Source organism: Triticum aestivum, chromosome 5A (genome assembly GCF_018294505.1).
Source record: "Triticum aestivum cultivar Chinese Spring chromosome 5A, IWGSC CS RefSeq v2.1, whole genome shotgun sequence".
Taxonomy (NCBI): domain Eukaryota; kingdom Viridiplantae; phylum Streptophyta; class Magnoliopsida; order Poales; family Poaceae; genus Triticum; species Triticum aestivum.
The window spans coordinates 399,572,913-399,589,408 of record NC_057806.1 but is presented as its reverse complement, the minus strand read 5'-3'; positions in this window follow the sequence as shown (position 1 = coordinate 399,589,408).

Below are 16,496 nucleotides of genomic sequence, written 5' to 3'. Positions count from 1 at the left end.
TTTCCGATCCATATCATCATGGTTTCCGGTGGTGGATTGGCTGAGGGCCACGAGATCCGTCTCGGCGCGCTCGTCTTCGTTGCCAACGACTCCGCCTGGCTTCAGGAAGCTCCCCTTGACGTCGAGGCGCTCCTCGTCCGCGGGGCGACGCACTTTCGCGCGTGCGCTCGCGGCGTCCTTCTCCGGCAGCCGTCGACCCAGTATCGGTCAGCTCCCATGGTGTCTTCGCTCCCCGCTGTTCGCCAACGCAAGCGATCCAATCGGTCGCGGCTTCAGCGGTGGGTGAAACAAGCGGTGGCCTGTCAGTCGGCCACCCCGCAAGTCGCGGCAATCGAGCCCAACAAAACTCTCTACGGCTTGTTCGACCTATCAACTGGCTCCGTCAAGAATGCATCCGAATGCGACAGTAGCGATCCTGCGGCTGAAGTTTTGATGGTCGACGGACCACATAGTCCTCCTGGCTTCCGCCGCAATGACGGTGGCGATGGTGGCGGCGATCCGTCGCGCACTCACGAGGAATACCGCCCCGAGCCTGTTTCTTCGTAGCAGAGAGAAGATCTTCGCCGCCACAACATGGATGCACTTCACACGCCCATCGTTGGAGAAACCTCTGAGGCCCGGGCCTTGGAGGAGGCGTGCCTGGCCAATTTGGCTGAGCGCACTCGACTGGAGAACCTTCAGCGTGCACTCAACAAGCGTGCATGGCAATGGATCCCTGAGTCCAGTCGACGACAGCTTTTTCTGCCTCAACCTCAGGTACACCGCACTCCGATTCAAAATCTCACAGCTGCAGCCCGTATAGCAGAGTCAATTCAGCCTTCCCAGTCAGAGGCTGGCAGAGGTTTGATGTTGATCCGGGCCTTACTCTGAGCAGCCGGAGAGCAGAACACAGCAGTATCTCAGTCATGGAATAGGATTCATAGCAGATCTATGATGGTGGATATAGTCCAGTCGGCCCACAGCCCAAGATCGCCCCCAGTGGCGTGAGGGACGTGGGCATCGGCAGGAGCAATACACAAACCACGAGCAGTACTATCACCGACTCGGTCGTGATGATCATCGTCGAGTGCCCACACCTCCTCCGAGGAGTGGATCATATGTGCCTCGACAATATGATGACAGACGCCCTCGCAATGTCGAGCGAAGAGTACCAGCCGACCCAAGGGAGCCAGGCTTTGATGCAAGATCTATTCTCGTTCAAGGTCTAGTTGATAGGAATAGAGCACATAGAGAGGGCCTTGACAGAGATCACCCGACTGGCAGCAGAGTTCATGTGTCAGGTCCAGAGTGTTTCAGCAGAGCCATCAGAGCCGCAGTGATTCCTCCCAACTTCAGATTGGCGACTGGGGTCAGTAAGTTCACTAGCGAGCCCAAGCCTGACACTTGGCTTGAGGATTAGCTAGTGGCTGTACAAATTGGTGGCGGCAATGATGAAGTGGCCATGAAGCATCTTCCTCTGATGTTGGATCAGCCAGAGCATGGTTGACTGAGTTAGCATGAGGCAGTATATTCAGCTGGGAATAACTTGCTCGAGTGTTTGTCAAAACTTTTGAGGGTACTTGCAAGCGGCCAGCAGGATTAACGGAATTGCAGCATTGCATGCAAAAATCGAGTGAGACTCTGAGAGATTACATTTAGAGGTGGACCACTCTACACCACACAGTGGAAAATGTGTCCCACCATCAAGCAGTTTGCGCTTTCAAGGAATGCGTAAAAAATCAAGAGTTGGTCCTGAAATTCAGTCGAACAGGAGATATGTCTTTGACTCGGATGATGGAAATAGCCACTCGGTATGCTAGCGGAGAAGAGCAGGATCGGCTCCGCAGTGGAAAGAACAAACCAGTCGGTTAAGACACCGATGGAGGTAATTCCAATCGGAAACAGAAGCGTAAAGCTGAACCTGCAGGACCTGGTGAAACTGCAGCAGTGATTCAAGGAAAGTTTAAAGGGAAACCTAAGGGGCCCTGGACCCCAAAGAAAGTAAAAGATGCAGCTGGTAACGATGTGATGGATTTGCCATGTCACATTCACACCAAGAAAGACGAAGAAGGCAATCTGATTTATCCCAAGCATACCACTCGACAGTGTCGAGTTCTGATCGAGCAATTCCAAGAGAAACAGCCTAATGAGAAGGAAAAAGAATCTGACAAGGATGAAGACAAAGAGGAAGATGATGGTTTTCCCAATGTCAATTCCACTCTAATGATTTTTGCTGACGTTGAGAGCAAAAGTCGACTGAAAGTAATCAACAGAGAGGTGAATATGGTTGCTCCGGCAATGACAACATACCTGAAGTGCTCACAAACGGCCATCACATTCGACCAGTCTGATCATCCTGCTCGCATAGCCACCCCTGGGAGGCAAGCGTTGGTGGTCGACCTAGTTGTTGGAGGCACTAGACTAACCAAAGTGTTAATGGATGGTGGTAGTGGCCTGAATATCCTTTATGCTAAAATCTTGAAGGGGATGGGGATTCCGATGTCCAAACTTAGTGAGAGCAACATGAGCTTTCACGGTGTCATCCCTGGCAAGAAGGCTGAATCACTCGGCCAGATAACCCTTGACGTGGTTTTCGGTGATTCAAAGAATTACCGTAAGGAAAAGTTGACATTTGAAGTAGTGGATTTCCAGAGTGCTTATCATGCTATTCTGGGAAGGCCTGCATACGCACGTTTTATGGCTCGTCCATGTTACGTGTATCTCAAGTTGAAAATGCCTGGTCCCATAGGAGTGATCATGGTCACTGGCAATCGGCAGAAGGCAGAGGAATGCTTCCAGAAGGGTTCCAGAAGGGTTCCAAATTTGCCGATGCACAAATGGTAGTAGTTGAAATGCAAGAGTATCAGAAAAATGCACATCCGAGTGATTTGCTGTGAGCAAAGAAGCCTGCCACAGATTCTGCATTTCAATCGTCCGGAGAAACGAAACCGATTCATATTCACCCGACCGATCATAATGTTGCTCCTACTCATATCTCAACTTCACTCGACAGCAAATAGGAAGAAGCGCTCATCCAGTTCCTCTATGAGAACTGGGACATCTTTGCATGGAAACCTTGTGACATGTTGGGTGTACCCAGGGGACTAGCTGAGCATCGTTTGCGAGTCAACCCGAAAGTGAAGCCAGTCAAGGAACATCTTAGATGGTCTGCCGTACAGAAAAGAAAAGCAATTGGCGAGGAAGTGGCTCGGCTCCTAGCAGTGAGTTCATCCGAGAGATTTACCATTCCGAGTGGCTTGCCAATGTTGTCATGGTCCCCAAGAAGGACGATTCACTTCGTATGTGCATTGACTTCAAGCATATCAATCAGGACTGCCCGAAAGATCATTTTCCTCTCCCCCGTATCAACCAAATCGTCGACTCGACTGTGGGGTGTGAGCGTTTGTATTTTCTAGACGCCTATTCTGGGTATCATCAGATCTGACTGTATGGACTCGATGAGATAAAAATAGCTTTCATCACTCCATTCGGGTGCTTTTGTTATGTCACCATGCCATTTGGTCTCAAGAACGTTGGTGCCACATTTATGAGGATGATTTAGAAGTGCCTGCTCACTTAAATCAGTCGGAATGTAGAAGCATATATGGACGACATTGTGGTCAAGTCGCGCAAAGGTTCCGACCTGCTGACCGACCTCGCTGAGACCTTTGCCAACCTAAGAAGGTATAATATCAAGCTTAATCCGTCAAATGCACATTCGGAGTTCCAGGAGGAAAGTTACTCGATTTCCTCGTTTCCAAATGAGGGATCGATGCCAACCCAGAGAAAGTTGGAGCCATACTCCAGATGAAACGCCTTGTGCATGTGCATGACGTTCAGAAGCTTACTGGTTGTTTGGCCGCCTTGAGTCGATTCATCTCTCGCCTCGGTGAAAAGGCCTTGCCTCGTTACCGACTGATGAAGAAATCTGATAAGTTCGGGTGGACTCCTGAAGCTGATGTAGCATTTGCGGAACTCAAAACCCTGCTTTTCACCCAGCAGGTGCTCGCTGCCCCAATCAGCAAAGAGCCTTTATTGCTTTATATTGCAGCCACTGGACAAGTCGTCAGTACAGTACTTACGGTCGAGCGGGAAGAAGAAGGAAAAACCTATAAAGTTCAGCGCCCAGTGTATTATATTTCCGAAGTCTTGACTCCATCCAAGCAAAGATATCCTCACTATCAGAAGCTTGTCTATGGGATTTACATGATCACGAAGAAGGTTGTACATTATTTCTTTGATCACTCTGTTACAGTCGTCAGCAACGCACCTTTGTCAAAAATTCTGAACAACAAAGATGCAACTGGTCGAGTGGCAAAGTGGGCGATTGAACTCCTTCCCTTGGATATCAAGTTTGAGGCAAAGAAAGCTATCAAGTCCCAGGAAATAGCAGATTTCCTCGCCGAGTGGGTCGAGCGGCAACAACCGACTCAAATTCACTCGGAGCATTGGACCATGTTCTTCGATGGATCCAAGATGTTGAATGGTTTTGGTGCTGGGATGGTATTGGTATCCCCTCGAGGAGACATACTTAGCTATGTTCTTCAGATCCATTTTGATTCCTCCAACAACAAAGCCGGATACGAAGCACTTCTGTACGGGTTGCGTATGGCCATTTCACTGGGCGTCCATCGCCTAATGGTCTACGGCGACTCGGATTTGGTGGTTAATCAAGTAATGAAGGAGTGGGACATCAGAAGCCCGGCTATGACTGGTTATTGTAATGCATTGAGAAAGTTAGAGAAGAAGTTTGAGGGGTTAGAGCTCCATCATATACCTTGACTGAAAAATCAAGAAGCTGATGATTTGGCAAAGATAGGCTCCAAGTGTGAGCCCATTCCCATTAATGTTTTCTTGGAACATCTCCACACGCCGTCTATCCAAGAGGATCCCTTCACGGAAGAGCCCCCACAACCTACGAGCCCTACTGATCCGACTGAAGTTGAAGTCCCAGCCGTGGTCGACTTGGTCATGGAAGTTTTGGTCATCATACCCGATTGGACAGTGCCGTACATCGCGTATATTCTCAGGAAAGAGCTTCCAAAGGATGAATAAGAGGCTCGTTAGATTGCCCGTCGATCTAAAGCTTTCACAGTAGTGGGTGGACATCTTTACAGAGAAAGTGCTACCGGAGTTGCTCAGAAGTGCATAATACCAGAAGAATGTCGAGTTATCCTCAAGGACATCCACTCGGGGACTTGTGGTCACGATGCGTCCTCTCGGACCATTGTAGCCAAAGCATACCGAGCGGGATTTTATTGGCCACGAGCGAATGAAATGGCGAAAGACATAGTCGACAGATGTGAAGGTTGCCAGTACTACTCCAAAATGTCTCACAAGCCTGCATCAACCCTAAAGACCATTCCACACATCTGGCCCTTTGCTATCTGGGGATTAGATATGGTTGGACCTCTGAGGACTGGCAGAAGTGTCTTCACCCATGTGCTCATAGCAGTCGACAAGTTCACCAAATGGATTGAAGCCAAGCCTATTAAAAACCTCGAAGCAAGTACTATTGTTAGCTTCATCAGAGAGTTAACATTCATATATGGTGTCCCACATAGCATTATCATGGATAATGGGTCGAATTTCGATTCTGATGAGTTCAGAGCCTTTTGTGCTTCCCAAGGCACTCGGGTCGACTATGCTTCAGTCGCCCATCCCCAGTCAAATGGACAAGCTGAAAGAGCAAACGGATTGATTCTCAAAGGACTAAAACCCCGGTTGATGCGTGACCTCAAGCATGCCGTGGGCACTTGGGTCGATGAAATTCCATCAGTACTTTGGGGATTGAGGACAACTCCTAATCGGTCGACTGACCGAACTCCATTCTTCTTAGTCTATGGGGCTGAAGTTGTGCTTCCGAGTAACTTACTTCATAACGCCCCGCGAGTGGAACTTGATACGTCTCCAATGTATCTATAATTTTTGATTGCTCCATGCTATATTATCTACTGTTTTGGACTATATTGGGCTTTATTTTCCACTTTTATATTATTTTTGGGACTAACCTATTAACCGGAGGCCCACCCCAGAATTGTTGTTTTTTCCTATTTCAGTATTTTGGAGAAACAGAATATCAAACGGAGTCCAAACGGAATAAAACCTTCAGGAACGTGATTTTCTCACCGAACGTGATCTAGGAGACTTGGACCCTACGCCAAGGCATCATAGAGGCGGTCACGAGGGTGGGGGCGCCCCCCCTAGAGCGTGCCCCCTGCCTTGTGGGCCCCTCAGTGCTCCACCGACGTACTCCTTCCTGCTATATATACCTACATACCCCCAAATGATCAGAAGAGGAGCCAAAAACCTAATTCCACCGCCGCAACTTTCTATATCCACGAGATCCCATCTTGGGGCTTGTTCCGGAGCTCCGCCGGAGAGGGCCGTCATCACGGAGGGCTTCTACATCATCATAGCCTCTCCGATGAAGTGTGAGTAGTTTACCTCAGACCTTCGAGTCCATAGTTAGTAGCTAGATGGCTTCTTCTCTCTTTTTTGATCTCAATACAAAGTTCTCCCCCTCTCTTGTGGAGATCTATTCGATGTAATCTTCTTTTTGCGATGTGTTTGTTGAGACCGATGAATTGTGGGTTTATGATCAAGTCTATCTATGAATAATATTTGAATCTTCTCTGAATTCTTTTATGTATGATTGGTTATCTTTGCAAGTCTCTTCGAATTATCCGTTTGGTTTGGCCAACTAGATTGGTAGTTCTTGCCATGGGAGAAGTACTTAGCTTTGGGTTCGATCTTGCGGTGTCCTTTCCCAGTGACAGAAGGGGCAGCAAGGCACGTATTGTATCGCTGCCAACGAGGAGAACAAGATGGGGTTTATTTCATATTGCATGAATTTATCTCTCTACATCATGTCATCTTGCTTAAAGCGTTACTCTATTTTGAACTTAATACTCTAGATGCATGCTGGATAGCGGTCGATGAGTGGAGTAATAGTAGTAGATGCAGAATCGTTTCGGTCTACTTGTCACGGACGTGATGCCTATATACATGATCATGCCTAGATATTCTCATAACTATGCTCAATTTTGTCAATTTCTCAACAGTAATTTGTTCACCCACCATAGAATACTTATGCTCTTGAGAGAAGCCACTAGTGAAACCTATGGCCCTCAGGTCTATTCTCATCATATTAATCTCCATCACTTTAATCTTGCTTTGCTTTTTACTTTGCTTTTACTTTTTACTTTGCATCTCTATACCAAAAATACCAAAAATATTATATCTATCAGATCTCACTCTCGTAAGTGACCGTGAAGGGATTGACAACCCCTAATCACGTTGGTTGCGAGTAGCTATCGTTTTGTGCAGGTACGAGGGACTTGAGCGTGGCCTCCTACTGGATTGATACCTTGGTTCTCAAAAACTAAGGGAAATACTTACGCTACTCTGCTGCATCATCCCTTCCTCTTCGGGGAAATCCAACGCAAGCTCAAGAGGTAGCAGAACTCTTCTCAAAAGTCGAAGCATAACAGGCCCGTCGGGATGCTGTTGACCTTCTGGAAGAAGAAAGAGAGATGGCGATGATCCGATCGACCATCTATCAGCAAGACCTGCGTCGATTCCATGCCAGAAACGTGAGAGGTCGAGCATTTCAAGAGGGGGACCTGGTCCTTCGAGTAGATCAGCAAAAACCGCACAAGCTCGCTCCAGCCTGGGAAGGTCCCTTCATCATCACCAAAGTACTTCACAACGGGGCTTATCGCCTCTACAATGTGGAGCACAATACAGACGAGCCACACGCTTGGAATGCGGAGCTGCTCCACCCCTTTTATACGTAAGCACTCAAATTGTTGTGATGTAATAAGAAATACATTCTAGTTCGATTATCAAAGACTCAGTTTCTCAGATGATTGTTGTTCCTTTTTTAAGTGTTCTAAATCCCCAAGTGGGTGCCTTAGCTGCGAATCCGTTTCGCCTAAGTTTGAAAAATTCTACCGAGTGATGAGCAAGTCTCTGACTCGGGGGCTTAGCTGTGAATCTATTTCGCCTAAGTTCAAAAAATCCTACCGAGTGGTGAGCAACCCTCCCACTCGGGGGCTTAGCTGCATTTCAATACTCGCCTAAGTTTAAAAAATCCTACCGAGTGGTGAGCAACCCTCTCACTCGGGGGCTTAGCTGCAGTTCAATACTCGCCTAAGTTTAAAAAATCCTACCGAGTGGTGAGCAACCCTCCCACTCGGGGGCTTAGCTACAGTTCAATGCTCGCCTAAGTTCAAAAAATCCTACCGAGTGGTGAGCAACCCTCCCACTCGGGGGCTTAGCTACAGTTCAATACTCACCTAAGTTCAAAAAATCCTACCGAGTGGTGAGCAACCCTCTCACACGGGGTCTTAGCTGTAGTTCAATACTCGCCTAAGTTTAAAAAATCCTACCGAGTGGTGAGCAACCCTCCCATTCGGGGGCTTAGCTGCAGTTCAATACTCGCCTAATAAGTTCAAAAACTCCTACCGAGTGCTGAGCAACCCTCCCACTCGGGGGCTTAGCTGCAGTTCAATACTCGCCTAAGTTCAAAAAATCCTACCGAGTGGTGAGCAACCCTCTCACTCGGGGGCTTAGCTGTAGTTCAATACTCGCCTAAGTTTAAAAAATCCTACCGAGCGGTGAACAACCCTCCCACTCGGGGGCTTAGCTGCAGTTCAATACTCGCCTAAGTTCAAAAAATCCTACCAAGTGGTGAGCAACCCTCCCACTCGGAGGCTTAGCTGCGGTCCAGTACTCGCCTAAGTTTAAAAAATCCTACCGAGTGGTGAGAAACCCTCCCACTCGAAGGCTTAGCTACAGTCTAGTACTCGCCTAAGTATAAAAAATCCTACCGAGTGGTGAGCAACCCACCCACTCGGGGGCTTAGCTGCAGTTCAATACTCACCTAAGTCTTAAGGCTCGCTCCATCCTTACCCGTAAGAATGGCGAGGTGCAGGTCGACCACGATCTGCCCTTGGAGCTTCGCTACAAATACAACGTCCGCTCCGTCCTTACCCGTAAGGACGGCGAGGTGCAGGTCGGCCACAATCTGCCCTCGGAGCTTCGCCACAAATACAACATCTGCTCCATCCTTATCCGTAAGGGTGGCGGGGTGCAGGCCGACCACAATCTGCTCATGATTCACTCGACCGAGCTGCATAACAAAGTCAATAGCAACTCAAACTGCAAGAAACAAGTCCTCCGCAAAGAGTCAAAAGATTCAAAAGCAAGCAAAGTTTAGATAAAATCCTAAGGTTCCAGAACATGGATTAAAGTGCTCGAACACCAGGCCCGAAGGAGTTTAACGGTTACAAAAGTTTGTTCACTCCGCCGAAGGAGGGCTTGCAGGCTCGACGAACTCGTCCAGATCAATCCTGTCAGCAATCTGAGTGGCAGCAGCAATGAAGGTTTCCATGAATGATCGGAAGTCATGACTTTTGGTATTGCCAACCTTGATCGCTGCCAGCTTCTCTACTCGGGCTTCCTTGCAGTGGACACGAACCAGCGACAGAGCCACGTCAGCACCGCATCGAGCAGAAGACTTCTTCCATTCTTGCACTCGACCAGGGACCTCATTGAGTCGAGTCATCAGAGACTCGAGGTCATTTTGAAGCGTCACCCTTGGCCAGAGTGTTGTATCGATGCGCGACGCCACCACCTTCAGGCGAGCAAGGTAGCTCGTAACACTGGCTGTCGGTGTCAAAACCGGCGGATCTCGGGTAGGGGGTCCCGGACTATGCGTCTAGGCTGGATGGTAACAGGAGGCAGGGGACACGATGTTTTACCCAGGTTCGGGCCCTCTTGATGGAGGTAAAACCCTACGTCCTGCTTGATTAATATTGATGATATGGGTAGTACAAGAGTAGATCTACCACGAGATCAGAGAGGCTAAACACTAGAAGCTAGCCTATAGTATGATTGTATGTTGTCATTGTTGTCCTACGGACTAAAACCCTTCGGTTTATATAGACACCGGAGAGGGTTAGGGTTACACAAGGTCGGTTACAAAGGAGGAGATATCCATATACGTATTGCCTAGCTTGCCTTCCACGCCAAGTAGAGTCCCATCCGGACACGAGACGAAGTCTTCAATCTTGTATCTTCATAGTCTAACAGTCCGGCCAATGGAGATAGTCCGGCCATCCAGAGACCCCCTAATCCAGGACTCCCTCAGTAGCCCCTGAACCAGGCTTCAATGACGATGAGTCCGCCGCGTAGTATTGTCTTCGGCATTGCAAGGCGGGTTCCTCTCCAAATTATGTGTACCTGTCAAAATAATGTCCGGTTTTTTGTGGATGTTTGTACTCCTTGGCTTCCATGCCCAATAATGGCCACTTTCCATGTGTCGAGCGAATGTGAAGAGCCAGGGTGTTTTCACATTTACCCCCCTAGCTGTGTGAATGAGACGCCTATTTAAAAATACAAGGATTCAGATCCAAATCACACCATCCTCCCTTGGTGAGCCTTCATCGAACCGCACCCGACAGAGATCCATTCCATCATGGTCGGTCGACACAGCTCCTCCTCTCGCACCCCCAGCTCCAAGCCTGGAGATTGGGAGAGATGTTCCATCACGCACAGCAAATTAGTGATGCTTCAGTCCAAGGGATTTCTTCCCCCAGCGTACCTGGTCCCGGTTCGAGCCGGGCTTGCCACCTATAATGGCGGAGAGCAAGCAGAGAGCCTTCCCAATCCCTCCAAGGGAGAGAGGGTATGCCTTGTCCCTTATTTAGTAAGAGGGCTCGGATTCCCAATTCATCCATTTCTCTAGGGGCTCCTGGAGTTCTACGGCCTCCAGTTGCACAACCTTACGCCTGCCTCCCTGCTGCATATCACGGGATTCGTAGCCCTCTGCGAGTTGTTTTTGGGATGTGAGGCTCAGTTCGCTCTATGGAAGCTGTTATGCCTTGTGCCCCGTTCTCAGAAGGGGTCAATATATCAAGTGGGCGGAGCCGAAGTGTGGTGTATTGCCGGGACCGGATACCTGTCCGGGACCCCAAAGAAGATGTCCGAAGACTGGCCTTCAGAATGGTTTTATATATAAGACGTCCCCCTCCTGGATCCTATTCGGATCGGCCTTCCGAAGTTCGACAACGCCCCTTTGAAGAAGCGCCAGAGCTGGTGTCCACAGAGCTCTCTAGAGGAAGACGACATGGACATTCTTTACCTGATGAGCCGTATAGGTTTTTTAGCTCGATCCGGATTGACCATGATCGAGGTCATGGCCATATGCATCATGCGGGGGGTGCAGCCGCTTCAGTATAGAGGCCACCCCATGTGGGATTTCAACGGGGAGGATGACGCCAACCGCCACGGCCGAAAAGGGTCGGGATCGGCTGCTGATCTAATAAAGATCTTATCCACTTTGTACAAGGGAGAAGAGGAGGAATTCCTTCGTGTCAACCCGCAGGGCGGATTTTCTATGTACAATCCCCCGAGCTGGGTAAGCAGAGACTTTTTATCGCCCATCCATTTCGTATTCCCGTAGTTAAGTATTCATTCTTGTGATTTCATTGCAGGAGCTGCGCCAGGCTGTAAAGGAGATAAACAGCCCTCCCCCACAGCCCGAGGACCCTGGACGGTCCCTTGACCCGGCCTCCCAGGAGGATCCGGACATATCTATGGAGCTGATCGATGGGGTATTTTACCAATGGAGTAATGACAACGCCTTGGTGGCCATCATGGCCGATTACCCTGGGCTAGTTCCAGCCTCATAGGTGACTGAGACCGAAGTCCCATCACTTAAAAAGGGATCCGTCCTTGCACTTTTTTGATTGCCATATAACAGCCGTGTTTTGCAGGGGAGGTCCTCGAGGCCGAAGGCCGAGCCTGCGGCGACTGGCAAACAAGGGGCCGCGAGGTCAAGCAGGCTAAAAAGACCCGTAGTCCAGATTGAGACACCGGCGCAGCGGTATGGCGCGCCCTCCTTATTGCAAGATATTATTCTCGGAGGCATATTAACGCCCATGCCTTTTTGTCAGGAAAAAGAGCGCTCGCCGGACTATACCCGGAGAGGCTGCCAATCGCGCCTCCACAAGCCAGGCTCAAAGGCTGAATTCGGAGGCGGGAACGAACACAAGGCGTGCGCCGGGTGCTCCTCTGACAGAGGATGCGGATAAACTGTCCGCCACCCATTCTGAGGTGGAAAGTGCCATGAACCACAGGCGTCGCCGGACTGTTCTTCGTGACGCTTGTTTCTCCCAAGAGGCATTGGATGCCTTCAACTCGGGAGACACGCACCTCCGTGCCGCTCAAAATGGTCTAGCCAGAGCCACGGAGCAGTATGTAAAAGACATACGGGTGAGAAAATTTGGTGATTATATATATCAGTAGCCCCTGAGACTAGAAACAGTTAGGATAACTGATTTAAGGATCATTTGTTTATGCAGGTTCTTACAAAAAATAATACTCAACTATCCCAGGAGCTGGAAGAGTGCAAAGCCCAACTTCAGGACGCACTGGCCGCAGTAGGGGAGCCCAAAGAGACCCCCTCTAGTAACATATCCTTCAAATGATAAGTATCATATAGAATGCGGTGTGTATGCAGATCTGACGATAAATTTGCAGATGATGCTGGAGTAAATCCGGATAAGCAACAGCTCCAACGCCAGCTAAAGGCCGGTGAGAACGTGCTTACGAGGGTGAGGCAGGAGAAAAATGATCTCCAAGATGCCAACACCAAGCTGGGCGTGGAACTACAAGATGTTCGCGCCCAACTGTCGGACTCTGTTAAGGAAAATCGGTGGCTTCGACGCGGCATATTTAGTAAGTGCTTGAACGAACTTTGAAAAAAAGTTCGGCGAGGAAGCTGGCTGACAGAGTTATGCCTGTAGGTATGTTAACAGGTCGTCCTGCCGAGAAAATGCCCGGTTCCATGGGTGACCTTCTTCCCGAGCTCTCACAGCTGCACGAACAAGTTCGACATGTGATGCAAGGCGTCACCCAGGCCTTGTGGCCATCCGTCTCCATACCCGAAGGCCTTGGAGAGCTTGCAGAAAAGCTAAAGGGAGCGCGGCGGCACTTCCGAATATGGAAGATATCGGCATGCCGTCAGGGTGCCAGGTAAGCCTGGGCGATGGTGAAGACACGTTACACGAAGGCTGACCCGAACCACATGGCCGAAGTCGGACATGTGGGGCCCGATGGGAAGGAGATCCCTGTGAGCTTAGTGTACGGCCAAGTAGAATTGGCCGCAAAGTATTCCCAACAGGATTGTAGACTAGACAGCCTGCTGGATGGTATTGAAGAGGAATTCAACCAGTCAAATTGACTATGTAATTTTAAAGTGACATGTATAATGCCTTCTAGCCGGATTGTAGATCGTTTGTCGTGGCGGACCTTTTTGCTTCAACCTCGGGACCCGACAGTCTGGAGTGTATCCGAATACCCTCTCGGTTATGTAAGAACCGGGGCATGCGTGTAGACCAGGCGTAGGGGTCATTAGTGCTTTATTAGACAAGTGCCCAACTAGTTATGTTATATTACATGGGTAGTAAGAAACATCTTACAGAGAGAATAGTTCCGTTAAGGGTTCCTTTCCCTAGGTAAGCATGCCCTAAAGTGCATGTCCGGACTGCGATAAGAAGCGCAGAAAAATCATCTGGGGGCAGATATGGATAATAAAAGTCATCTTTTGTTCACTGACAGAATATTCCCTTAAGAACGCTAGCTTTCGGCTTCACCCAGTCTAAGGTACACATCCGGCTAACCCGGCGGTAACAATCACAGAGGTGCTCCCCTTATGCCCTAGCCGAATTAACGGGAATGTAGGGCATAAATACAAGAGCGAAGCAACCCAGCTTGGCCAAGACTTAAGTCATATCGATGCATATAATGGTGAAAAAAGGTACATGCGGAAGTATAACACATGTGTTGGGCGTGAGGCCCAGGTAAATAAGTTAAGCTTCTGTGAAAGAAGCCCCCAGGTATGACGAGTGCGGCTAGCGCATCTGTGATGTATGAGTGAGGCGCAAGGTGACCCTTGAAGGCCTATAGAAATAAAAGAAAGAAAGGGAAACAGGAAGATGATGCATATGCAGAAAATGGACAAAGGGAGGGGACTAACATAAAGTCCGGTGCTAGGCGTAGAATCTTCAGAGCCTGGCTGCGTTCCATGGGTTCGGCTCGAGTCGACTAGTCGATGCATCCCGCAGTCGGTACACTCCACCGGTCAGAACTTGATCGATAATGAAGGGACCTTCCCATTTGGGCTCGAGCTTGTTCTTTTTCTTATCCGGCAGCCGTAGAACTAGTTCGCCAACGTTATAAGTTTTGGCCCGTACTTCTCTGCTTTGGTATCTGCGAGCCTGTTGCTGGTAAAATGCGGAACGGGCTTTGGCTACATCGCGCTCTTCCTCCAAGGTGTCCAGACTGTCCTGCCGATCGAGCTCGGCTTCTCTTTCTTCATACATGCGCACTCGAGGTGAGTCATGAATTATGTCACAGGGCAGGACTGCCTCTCCGCCGTACACCATAAAAAACGGTGTATATCCGGTACTACGATTCGGCGTGGTCCGCAGCCCCCAGAGTACGGAGTCGAGCTCCTCTACCCAGTGCGTGTCACACTCCGTTAAGGAGCGCACTAATCTAGGTTTAATTCCGCTCATTATAAGACCATTTGCTCGTTCGACCTGACCGTTGGTTTGTGGGTGATAGACTGAAGCATAATCGAGCTTGATGCCCATTTTGTTGCACCAGAGTTTTACCTCGTCGGCCGTGAAGTTCGTGTCGTTATCAGTGATGATGCTGTGGGGGACGCCGTAACGGTGTACGACCTCGGATATGAAATCTATCACTGGTCCGGATTCGGCTGTTTTAACCGGTTTAGCCTCTATACATTTGGTGAATTTATCCACCATGACCAATAAGTATTTTTTCTTGTGGTTTGCCCCTTTAAGGGGTCCAACCATGTCAAGCCCCCAGACCACGAAGGGCCATGTAATGGGGATTGTTCGGAGAGCGGTGGGTGGCATGTGGCTTTGATTTGCAAAGAGCTGGCAACCGGCGCAACGTTGGACCAAGTCCTGTGCATCTTGTCAGATTTCGGGTTCCGGCAGACCCTTGAGGTTCGAACACCGGGGTGCGCGCGGAGATTTCGCCTCCTACCTACCTGCACCCCTCCACCATGCTAGGATCTAAAACTACGGAAAGAACAACACAAGAGACACAGGGTTTATACTGGTTCGGGCCACCGTTGTGGTGTAAAACCCTACTCCAGTGTGTGGTGTGGTGGATTGCCTCTTGGGCTGATGATGATGAACAATACAAGGAAGAACAGCCTCGCGAGGGTCTGTTCTTGGCTAGGGCGATGAATTGCTCGGAGGAGTTCAGTCACCTTTCTCTCTCTCTCTCTTTCTCTGCTTCCTTCAACCGACCGAACCCCCACCCCTTGCTATGTGGGTGGCTGGTCCTATTTATAGAGGCCCTGGTCCTCTTCCCAAATATCGAGCGGGAAGGGAGCCAACATTGGCGGGCTAATTTGAAGGGGGACAGCAAGTATCAGCTATCCTGACAAAAGTAGTCTTCGCCTGCGCAAAGCTCTGGTGATGATGCTGTCTTGGGCTCCACGGTGACCTCCGTCTCGTAGTCCTCCTGGTCTTGGTCTCGTTGCACCGAAATGGCAACCTTTGCCTGATGCCTCGGTACTCCACGGCTGCGCTTGCCCCCTTTGCACCAAAGAGGAAAGGAGGACGCTGCGCGGGCTGGCACCCGTCTGGCGCCCTGAGTCGTCATGGCTTGCGTCACAAGCACCTCGTGGGGTACCCCGCCTTGATTTCTCTGCCTCCTCGTGAGCCAGCCTGACGAGGCCGTGCCTAAGGAAGCTCCGTGTCGTCCGCCCCGTGAGGCTTGGCCCCTCGCGAGGGTCTTGGGTTTGTGTCGGTGAAGATGGGCCGTGCTAGGCCCCCCTTTGAGCCACGCCGCAGGCCGCAGGCAGGCAAGTCTGGGGACCCCCATTCCCAGAACGCCGACAGTAGCCCCCGGGCCCAAGGCGCGCCCGGACTTGGGCGTGCAGGGAGGCGGAAGGGCAAGAGCGAAGCACCGCAGGCCCTAATAGCCTGCGGCCTTGGGCGTCGTGTGGCGGTTAACTGGACGTGGGCGCCTTAGCAACCGCGCGAGTTGATAAAGGAGTGGCATCCGCCTAGGCCCTGCTTCTTGCTTTCCCCGGTTGCTGCTCAGATCCCCTTTCTTGTGCCTCTCCTTCCTTCCTCCGAAATTCCCAGATCTGCTCTGACCGTGCGACCTAGGGAGCCATGGCACCTCGTCAGCCCCCGGCCGCAGCTTGGTACTCGTCTTCCCTGGACTCGCCGAACGTGTCGGAGGCGAGCCTTGCCCGGTTGCGCCGGATGGCGACGGCGTGGGGCATCGACGGGGCGAAGGTGTTCAAGGTCGGCTCCGCCACCCCTGAGGGTCAAAGGAGCACCTTCTATCCGCTCTTCGTAAGTGCCATTGTTGCTGGCCTGGTGCCTCCCTTCTCCAAGTTCTTCTTCTCTGTCCTCCGCCATTACAAGCTACAGGCCCTGCATCTCCATCTCAAC